The sequence below is a fragment of the Anser cygnoides genome, chromosome 7 (assembly GCF_040182565.1).
Source record: "Anser cygnoides isolate HZ-2024a breed goose chromosome 7, Taihu_goose_T2T_genome, whole genome shotgun sequence".
Taxonomy (NCBI): Eukaryota; Metazoa; Chordata; class Aves; order Anseriformes; family Anatidae; genus Anser; species Anser cygnoides.
In genome coordinates, this window is record NC_089879.1 from 14,177,575 (window position 1) to 14,188,228 (window position 10,654).

Sequence of the window (10,654 nt, forward strand, 5' to 3'; positions counted from 1 at the left end):
AATAGGGAATATGTCTAAACCAGTCCACTGAATAATTTAACTTCAGCAAATTAGGAGACAAAATTAATAAAGCACATTTAATCTTAGGCAAAGCAGAATTATAATCTCTGCTTTACAGTCAACAACTTTGTGGATTATGCAAGGGCTCTGCAGCATAGCAAAGGGGTGTCAGGAAGGGGCTAGGGGGTGAGAGGCTGAAATGCAGTGAATGCTGCACAAAGATATAGCAAGAAACAACTTTCTAGGAGTAAATCCATGCTAATAAATGAGAAACGTTTGGCTACATAGGAACTGAAGCTCTGGGATTTGGACTGGCGTTGGGACTACTGTTTTAAAATGCTTATACAGCACCAAGCACAATAAAGGGCTGGTCAGAGCTCTGCAAGGCACAGAAGTCTGCAAAATCCAGAGGGGAGAAGGAAGCCTGAGAGTTCCAGATGTGCAACACTTAATTAGAAATGTCCATCTCATTCCCTCCCTCCTTTCACCACTTTCAAAATGCCTGCAAAGGAAAGTCCTCAAGGAACACTCATTTCAGATCAGATTAATTAATTTCATTTTCATTTCAAGGTTTAAAAGTATCATACTTTTTAAAATGTTAAAACAGAAAGTCATGTCCACACACCAAGCATAGTTATTTCTGAAAATACAGAAGTGGAGGCATCGAACATTGACCAAGCTTTTCCTCTGGATTTTCTCCCAAACTGGAATCCTGGTAAAATCAGGCAAATCTTTCCAATGTTAGAAGAACTGTCTATTCTGACTGAGTGCTGTCCTGCAGGAATTTCTTTAGCCATTTTGCTTTAGGGCAGATTTTTGGGATCTTTCTGAGCTATGTCACAGGGGAAGATGGAAGAGAGAGTGCTTCATAAGAACAGATCTCATCAGAGACACCCTAGCAGCCAGATGCAAAAGCATCATGTCTTTGCATTGCCACCGATGTCAAGGTGAAGCAGAGCTGGTCCCAGAGCCATAGTCACCACAAATTGGGTAAATATGCGTGAAAATGAGGTCCTGCAGGTAGAGCAGAGTGGAAATGATTTTAATAGAGTTCAAAATAGGTAATAAATACTGTGCTGTTTACAGGGTGTGAAAAGAGGAGACGGGCAGGGATGAGAAGAAATCAGAAATACAAATAGTGAGATGCCAACACTGCACAAAAACCACTGGGAGAAAAGCAATATTGGTCCAGGGTATGCGACCATACGGAAATGTCCATGTGAGAAAGAAAAGATTATCAGTGTCCCTGTGGGATGGTGGAATGGACTGCATGACTTCTGAAACTGACAGGCTATCACTGCCTGAAGACAGGAGACCAGAAACAGGCACAAAGAGCAGCAGAGAAGACCTTGATCAGCCCAGCACCGCTGCCCAAAAGAGCCAAGACCCAGGCCCAGGAGCACCCAGAGGGAATTGTGCTGGGGTTGAGGAGTGCAGGAGGAGGACCATCAGGGGCTGAGGTCTTCCGATATCACGGTTGCAGACTTATGAGCCCTAAGGATGAGTGATAAAGGAGGATCTCCATCAGCCAGTGGATTTCTTTGGAGTCAGATTAGGCAGCTGTTTGGGGATACAGAAGTGATTTACCAGCTGACCTTACAGAGCCATACGTAACCCCCATTCATGCTGTGTCCATTTTCCACACCCGGACTGGCTTCAGTGGGCCAACACCTGACCACACTTCACCTAAATTCAGGGTTACGCCCCTGAATATGGTAGCCCAGGTCAGTCCTGCAGCAGGCAGGCTTTTTCTCAGGTTACGTTAGCTGTGGATCCGACCAGCCAGAGTTAGGGCATCTTCAGAGACCACAGGGGACTGATCCATACCAGAGATTAGACCTTGGTGGCTGGATTGCTGTGCCACTTTCCTCACTGCCACCTTCACATACAGTTTGTGGCTAATCCTACAAACAGACTTCATGTCTCTGGGCAATAAATTGCAAACGCTGGCAAACAAAGCAAATGTTGGGGGGATGTGAACACCTCTGTCAAAGTCTAAATTTGATGCATCCTCTGTTTTTCCAGCACCTCATTTTCCCTGCCTGTGTACCAGTTAATAGAGTTGTTACCCTGTTAGTTTAAAGGGCCGTTCGAATCCTATTATAATATTAAATTATCTGGTGTTGTGCTGCTGGCAAGAGCCAGCACAGAGGGCCGTATGTTAGCTTGACAGATAAGCTGTCATTCTCTTAAGTTAGCTACATTTAAAAGCCAACCTCTTTGTTAGATCAGAGGGCAGCAGTGGATGAAGCAACCGTAGAGGGGACATTCCTCCTCTCCTGAGGACATTGCTGTGCTTCGTCAGGGGACACTGACCGGCTCTCCAGCCTTCTGGAAGACAGCTTTGGGAGCGTGTCCTCCTCCAGCCTCATTTCAGATGGTGCTTTCCTTGCCTTCTGCTGCTCTGCCTTTCTCCAAGATCGGGATGTTGCCTGGGCCTCTTAGAAAAGCCGAGGTGGGGAGCAGGGAAGGTCTGAAGGGGAAGCACAGAGCCACCCACAAGAAACCACAGCCCCTCCACAAAGCCAGAGAAGGGACCCTCCTCGTGACAGCACCCAAGTGGCACCTGTTGTGCGGGACAGACACTACCTTGTGCAGCTGGCCACTATTTCCCTACCAAGGTTCTCCAGGAGCAAGCAAGGCTTTAGGTTGTCCCTAGAAAAGCTCCTGGAATTGCCTTTTGCTCAGGGTGACTTCTTCAGGGACATCTGTCCTAGGGGAAAGGGTGAGACACAGCACCTACCCCCACTCCTAGCAAGGCCGTGACAGCAGGGGAAGCATGGGGACGGGGACAGTCTGAATCCGGCCCAGATGTGCTCCCACCTGGCTGCAGAAGCAAAGCAGCTGCAGTGCCTCAGTGCAGGATGTTCTTACCACTTCTGGGGAGAGGAGGCTGAACGAGCTCGGCTTGTTTAGCCCAGCATGACACCCGCTGAGAGGGGATCTGATTGCCGCCCATAAATACGTCAACAGGGTTAACAGCAGGGAAGAGCCGCTGAAGCTAAAAGAGGACATTGGCACTGGAGCAAACAAGGCTAAAGCAGAAGGGAAGAAATGTGGGCTGGATATTAGCAGCAGGTTTGTAACCACCAGAGCAAAGAGAGGCTGGAATAGCCGTCACACTGGGCCGGTGTGGGCCAAAGTCGGTGCTCGTGGAAGACAGAGGCTGTTCGGTCCACGAGGGGGCTGCTGTGCTGGGTGCATTCCAAGCAATAGCCCCCAGCCCCAATTCTGTTCTCCTTGTGAAGTCAGGCTTTGCAGAGAGACACCTTTCCTTGGCTTCCTCCACTATTAATTATTGATGGAGGTGCTGATACTGGGATCCTCCTTTCTCAACCAGGTGGACCAGCGTCTCTGCTGGGATGTGCTCCAGCTCCAAGAGCAGCTGGATTTCCAGCCTTCTGCACCAGGTCCGACCTACCCAAGGTAGGACTTTAAGCTGAGCCCATACTCAGTGCTAGCAGGAGCATGCTGGCACCCATACGTGGGGCCACCAGAACTTCCAGAGTCATTTCCCCTGTGGAGCTCTGTTCAAAGTCACATTTCTCTTTTCGTCCTTTGGATCTTCTTTCTTTGCTGCCTCCCCAGACATACCTCGCCCCAAGGGCATGGGGTTCATTCAGCCTGTTACCCCGACTAAAGCAGCCATCACCTGCACATGCAACGTTGTTGGAGTGCCAGATGGACTGGGGCTCCCGGTGTAGATGAGAAGTGCCCGATGAGTGCCAGGTAACAGAGATGTTGCCACCGTAAGCAGCAGGAGACACATCACACCCAAGAGGAGGTACAATTTCGTGGTTCAGGCCAAACAGAGCCTGGTGACAAGATGTGGGCACCCATCCTATACAGGGGTTAGAGCTACCCTGCCTCATGGTGGTGCTGCCTGTACCGGAGATGTCAAAGTGAATGCAGTTTCGCAGGGACCTGCCCTAGGAAGACAGTGGCACTTGCCATCCTTATGGACTTTTGGTGGAAACCTGCAGTGATTTGGGCCCACCCCATGCTCTGCAGTGACCACTTGAGGATTTACAGTCTGTGGCAGAAGCTCACGCTAATGACTGGCTAGAGACACCTCCCTTGCTCTCACGTCTGGTTTCCTGGCCCTGGCTCTCTGCATCTTGCATGCCCCAGAGCAGACCTGTCACCCCAAACCCTGCTCTGCTGGGCAGCTTCCAGTGGCAGCTTTTGCACTAAAGAGCTGCTCCTTCTCCCAGGCAGCACACTGCTGATTAACACCTCTGCACCAGATCCCACAGCGTGACATGGGTATTGATGTGGGCGATGCTGAGATAGTTTGGTACAGGTACACTGGGTGAGTGCACCCACAGCAGCACAATTCCCACTGCTCCAGGGCTGGGAACATCCAGCAGTAGGGCCAGTGAGGATGAGCATGGGCTCAGAGGACAACTCAAATGCTGGGGCCAAGGTCAGGTGGCAGACGTGTTGTCACCTAACGCTCTGGCTGGCCCCAGCCCCACAGCTGGCCTTTTCCACCCCAGCAGCTGGCCGGCTGCATGCTTGCTCCTGAAGTGCCACGGCTCAAAACCCAACGTCGACGCTGCCGATTTCTCTCTGTGTTGATGCTGAAAGCCTGCAGCAGATCAGGCTGGCTCTGGGCTGGATGCGTTCAGCTGTCCCGGCTGTGGAGGGCAGCAACATCTGGGAGAGCATGAGGGAATGAATGGCTGCGAAGTGATGCCTCACACATGCCTCCCATTCGCGTCGGGAGCTCGGGTACACCACGCTGACAGCGCCTGACGGACCCAGGCTGCAGCCGGCCAGCTGGAGCCTGGGCCGAGCAAACCGAGGGGGTTCAGCCATCAGCTGGGAGCAAGGAGCCTGGATCTGCTCCGCTTTGCATCCAGCCCTGGAGCTGGGCTAACCGACAGCTCTGCCAGGGGCCATGCTGTGGCTGGGAGCGGCTCGGGTGCTGCTGAGGTCCCAGGGGGATTGGGAGTGGGCAGCGCAAGCTCAGAGGGTTTGCACGGGGTGACCTGCCGTGCCCCAGGCTGGATGTGAGCTGTGGGACTTGCCCTGTAGCTGCCCGGCCCCGGTTCTCAGCTCAGGCCAGCCGTCTCTTTTCTCCTCTACGCCTGCTGCAGCTTGTGTTTTACGAGGAATTGAATTTAGTTACGTGGTTCGTTGAGTCTGTGCCCTGGAATTCCCTCGCCCCCAGTGCCTCCTCCCTCCAGCACGTGCTGGGAATCTGCTGGGAAGCAAATCCCCTCTGATACCCTGCTAATCCTTTCTGTCTCTCTCTGCCCGCCGTGCCCTGAGCTGATACCTCTCTGCCCCTGGGCAAACAGACCTTGTCCCAGCGACCTGCTTACCCGAGCTGCTGAGGCTTTCTGCACTCAGACATGTGCCCAGCCGTGTGCTGGCTGCTGGTACGGGTTTTGGCTGATGGCAACCAGACCCCTAAAACTGTCCCGAAATGCTGAAGTTTAGCTCCTCATGCAAACATCTCTCAAGCTGAAAGCCACCTGCAGCAGCAACGCCACCTCCCCAGCCACCTCACCCCAAAGCAACACGCAGGCTCCTGCTGCTGTGTCACCAGCGTCTGGCGGCAATGCTGTCCCCAGCAAATGCCATCACGGCAGCTATGGGGCAGGAGGGAGAGACAGAATCCCGGCCCCAATCTCGTCCTGCCCTCCCGGTGCTATGTAAATGTTGAAATATGGCTTTTTTTTCACTTCCAGTTATGAGAGGTGGGTTTCCTGCTTTGATCTGTCTCTCTCATACACATTCATAACATTCAAATTTATAATGTAATCTTACTCGCCGTTCCATATTTATGAGAAGTTTTGATGGGTGTTTCTTTATGTGATAATATCAAGCAGAATGCTAACCCATTGCCTCAAACCACTGTAAAGTCGTTTTCTTACATAATTGACACCAGCATATTCTTTCATTATACAAGATTTAGCATGCATCTGCTCCACCATTGCACGGCAATAGATGACTTTTTCCAGAGTCTCCTATTATCAATTCAAATTAGCCCCATTTCCCGAAGCTACTGTATGGATTTTACAGTTGACAGTAAGGGAAAAACACAGGAGCATAATGACTCTATTAAATTATTCAGGCCTAGTTAAACCCAGTTCGGTCTGAACTGGAGAGCAAGGAATCGGGGAAGAGGGGGGCGAAAGGGGAAAAAAAAAGCCCTAAACTCCACACAACTCAGTGGTTATAAAATGCAGCCATCTTTACAGTGAGTTATAGTGTGCATCACCTGCAAGAGGCCTGCAAGTCCTTAATCAAAGAGAAAAGTCTGTCGTATTACAGCACATTCATTTTAGTTAGGGTAATTGGGTTCAGCAAGAGGCTAAGCGGAAAAGTTTGGTGAAGAAACGGACATTTATCACCTTTTATCTTCCCCAAATTTTGGTCCTGCTTGGTTTTCTTTCTGAACTGTCCCACAGGGGTTCCTCCCTTCTGCTGCTTTTGACCACCTTCCCCCATCTTGGCAGCCCATCGCCTGGCTCCTTGGCCCTCTTGCACCTCCAGGCTTGGCTTAGAGCTGCATAAACCTTGAGCTCTGCAAGTGGGAAACACTGTCCCAGGGCACTAGTGGTGCTCCTGCTATTTTGCCTGGGTTATCAGCGTGCCCCGATGCCTGTCCGTGTCCTGAAGAGCCAAGCACAGTGGAGATAATAACAATTTGTAGCTTGCCCAGCTGTGGGTTTCTTTGCCCTTTAACAAACAACACCAAACCCGAAGCACTCTGTTCCCATCCAGACCCTGCCATAGCCCCACGACTTCCATCTCCACGTGCAAACCCTTGCACTAACTCACGGCTGTGAAAAAATATCCCCCCGGTGTACTTTTCTCGCAGCTGCTGGAGGAGCAGGAGGGATGCGGAGCCTGTTTATTTTTTCTTTTTGGGAGGGACGGAGGCAGAAAAGCAGCAGAGAAGCAGACGAGGGTCAGAAGGAGCTTTCTGGGAGTCACTCCGCACAAGTGAGCAAGATGGCAGGACACACACAGAGGCTTCCTGCAGCTGTCCTCCCCGCTTGGATGTATTTGCCCAGGTCGGAAGCAGCGAGCCCAGCACAGCGCACACTTGTTGCCTGACAGGTTGATAGAGTGCAGCATGTTCCCTCGCTGCTGGTGGCTTTATCTCACACATCGGCTGCGGGGTCTTTTACAGAGTGGAGATTGTCCTTCAGATCCGAGGGCCCCGCGCTGAGTCCCCCCGTGGGGCTAGGCAGGGAAGCGATACTTCCCGTCCTGTGGAGAGACTCCCCTTCCCCGTCCCTCTTGCAAACAAGTATTTTGGCAGCCCTGAAGCAGTAGCCCGCTCCGGAAAAGCTAGGAGAGATTTTCTGTGAAACTTGGTGTGCTAAAACCGAACACCACGGGACGTGCCTGGCCCGGCAGCTGGGCCCTGTCAGCCCCCCCAGGCCTTCGGTGACAGCTGAGGCCCAACGTATGGATTCCAGGCCTCAGCTCAAAATGTCTGTGTGTATAGGAGTGAGGTGGGAGCTGGCGTCACCCTGGGGATCCCGGCCGAGGCGAATTGCTCTCCATTAGCAGAAATTAGCCTCTGGGATCAGGAGCTAAATGCTGACGGAGAGCAACATTACCCTTTCTCCCCGTGGTGTGCTCTGAGGAGCTTGTAGAGTTGACAGCGTCTCATTTTGGGGCTTCCTCTCAAACGGGGCCTTTCTCCTCTCCTTTTTGTGTGTGGCTTTCCTCACTCTTCTTTCTTCATCCCTTGCAACCTGCTCTGGCAGCCGCTTCTTGCTGTATCTCAGCAGCCTGTCCCCAGGTGCTCACTGCCTGCTGGGGGTTTCTTTCCTTTTCCCTCAGGGCAGCAGGTGATAAAACTCACAGAGAACCTTTTCCTGGGGAGCTGTGCCCAGTAAACTGCTGGCTGAATTAGGTAAGAATCCTTTAATAAAGCAGGGAAGTGACTGGATCAAATCAGGGAGCAGCCGACGGAGCCAGACTGAGGACCCGTGCCCAGGTTCCTGCCACCTCCCTTTGCTCATCACATCCCCAGACATTTCAGAGCCACGTTTAGTGCTGCTGCCCAGTTTAGCAAGCCGGGGGAGCCCTGATAGCAGTGGTGATACAATCTCCCCAGCCACACGTGGGTGCTTTAGCCACTGGGAGGCTTGGTGCTCTATGCGCAATGGCTGCACTGGGCTCCCTGTGCTGCAAGTGGCACGGTGCTGAGCCCAGCTCCTGTCACCACCTGCTCTTCCATCCACTTCTGCATTTTGGGGTGAGCTGCAGTGACAGCCCCCAGTCCGGCATCGGGGTCTGCAGAAGCCCAGCCTCAAATTCCCCCAGCCCAGCTCACGGCTGGTCTTTTCAGAAAGTTTGCGTCGGAGGGCGAAGTCTCTGCATAGCTCGGCAGCAGCTGTTTTGCCTGATTTATTGGCTGTTGCAAAGGCCTGTGCAAATGTAGCAAAGTGGTTTATTATCGCAAGATAGATCCAGTGCCCCCTGCCTCGCAGATGACTGATGACCTGATCCAGCAGCTTATTTAACACCTGTTCAGTTTTAAGCACGTGGGCCCGACCCTTTGAAGTCCTCTGGGAGCAGTGGCAAAGCACATGCGCTCACGGCTTGAGTGTGTGCTTCAACATTTGCACGAACGGGGGTCCTTGTGGGGCTTAGCTTTGAAAATAGCAAGGGGCAGGACAGAAACTGATCTGTGTGGAGGCTTTTACCCACTTATGGGGTACAGAGAATTGGGTGGGATTAGGGGACACATGGATGGAGGCTTATCTCTTCGTGCCAGTGTGGAGCAGTCATGGCTGAGCATACGGAGCTTTCTGGCCTGGCTGTGCCTGGCATTGCTAGTCACCAGCCATCAAACTCTAACCAAGTTTTCGTGTGGATATTGATAAATCAGTTCAGCCCTTCCCCAAAGCCTCTAACGGGAATATTGCTTTAAAAGGTCAAAGTGTCTCACTCTGGTAAGCTCTGCAGAGGAGATGGGGACGGGGCAGAAACAACCTGAAACAATTTGTTTCACCACTCCTGCTCTCTTCACTTAAAACTGGCTTCTTCCATCTAAAATATCAGCCAGAATTTGAAGAAGGATGGGAAAAGGTTGCAGGAGGGGCGAGTTGTTAAAAAAAGAGATGGAGCTGTGAGTCCTGGAGTCAGCGATAAAGGAAGAATGTTCTCGATAGGGTAATGAGAACAGCGTGACCCTGTCACCCAGCTGCAAAGTGGGCTACCATTCTCCAGCAGTGATGCCTGGTGTTATGACAGCTCTTAATTAAGCTCCCTGTTAATGATCTGGGAAGAAGCTGCTTCATTCCTGAAGCCTGTAGGTGGTAGTAAAGGCAGGAGCACATAGTGAAATGACACCAAAATATTTAGCACCGGGTTTCGTTCCCAGTGGGAGCTGGACAGAGCCCACGGGAAGGCTGACCTGGGGTTTGAAATAGCAGATGAAGGTCAGCTTGGGAAAACACAGCTGATCTGCGAAGGGGAAAGTAACAGATGGGCCCCATCAGCTTCATTCCAGCTCCCAACCCAAAATACCCAGCAGTGGCTTGGCTTGTTGTGGGGGAAAGAATCCTGCTCCATTTTCACCTGCTTCACTTGCAGTGTGAGTCACCACCTCTCGCCTTGTGAGCCTAAAGGAAAACAGGCTGGATTTTTTTTTTCAAAGGGAACAAATAGAAGTAAATTTTATTTGATTTTTTTTTTTCAGCCCACGTTGGTTCAGCTGGTGTTGGAGTCAGGGAACAGCACCCTTGGGCACAGCCATGAGTGGCTGGTAGAGGGGAGATTGCCACTGGAAAGATGCCCATATAATCTGGGACTGAACACAGACGTGCCGAGGGAAGGATCGGCCCTGGGCAGCTCTGCCTATGGTCCAAGTAGAGGCATGAGGGTCATTTCCAGCCCTATGACCCGAAAGCCACTGGCACGATTGGAAGACGTTCAGGAAAAGCAATGAAAGCAAGCGGAGGTGCAAAGGGAAAGATTTACAAGGAAAGATTAAAGGAGCTAAGTGCAAGAGCTTAGCCTAATGATGACTCACTGAGGACACGATGATAGCTTGCAAATATCTGAGGGGTATTAGCACCAGGAGCACGGCCTGGGGGGATGAAAGAATATAATTTAGAGGGACAGGCGGCAGGGAAGGGAGGCAAAATAGAGAAGGATCTTCAAGAAAGCTTCCTGAGAGCCAGGAGCATCGGGAAATGGGATGTGCTCATCCCGGCAATGGTGGGACACAACCGGGACACAGCAGCACATGGACGAGGTGCTGTGGAGCACACCTGGAGCGATGGGTGAGCACGGGGTGAGCTGATGGGCTTTTCACATTGCTGGCCCACGTGAGCCCTGGCGTGGCAGGCTGGCACACTGCTGGGGAGCAAAAAAAAAAAAATGCTGGGCACAAGAGGCAAGCATTCGTGGAAGTGCCGGGGGCCCGAGCCAGCCAGGCATGGCTGGGAGCCGGCTCAACGCATGCCGCGGCCGCGCTTGTGCGTCAGTCGGGGTGCGCAGTCCGGGCCTTCCATGTCCAGCCCTGCCCACTGTGCCCGTGCCCTTCGTGTCTTCTGCAGCTCTCCCAGAGCTCCCCAGCACCAGGGGCTCTGCCAGCACTGCTTGGGCTCAGGCACCCTTTGCCGTCCCCGAATCCCTCGGCTCTCCCCGTATCCCCGGGGTCGCTCCGCAC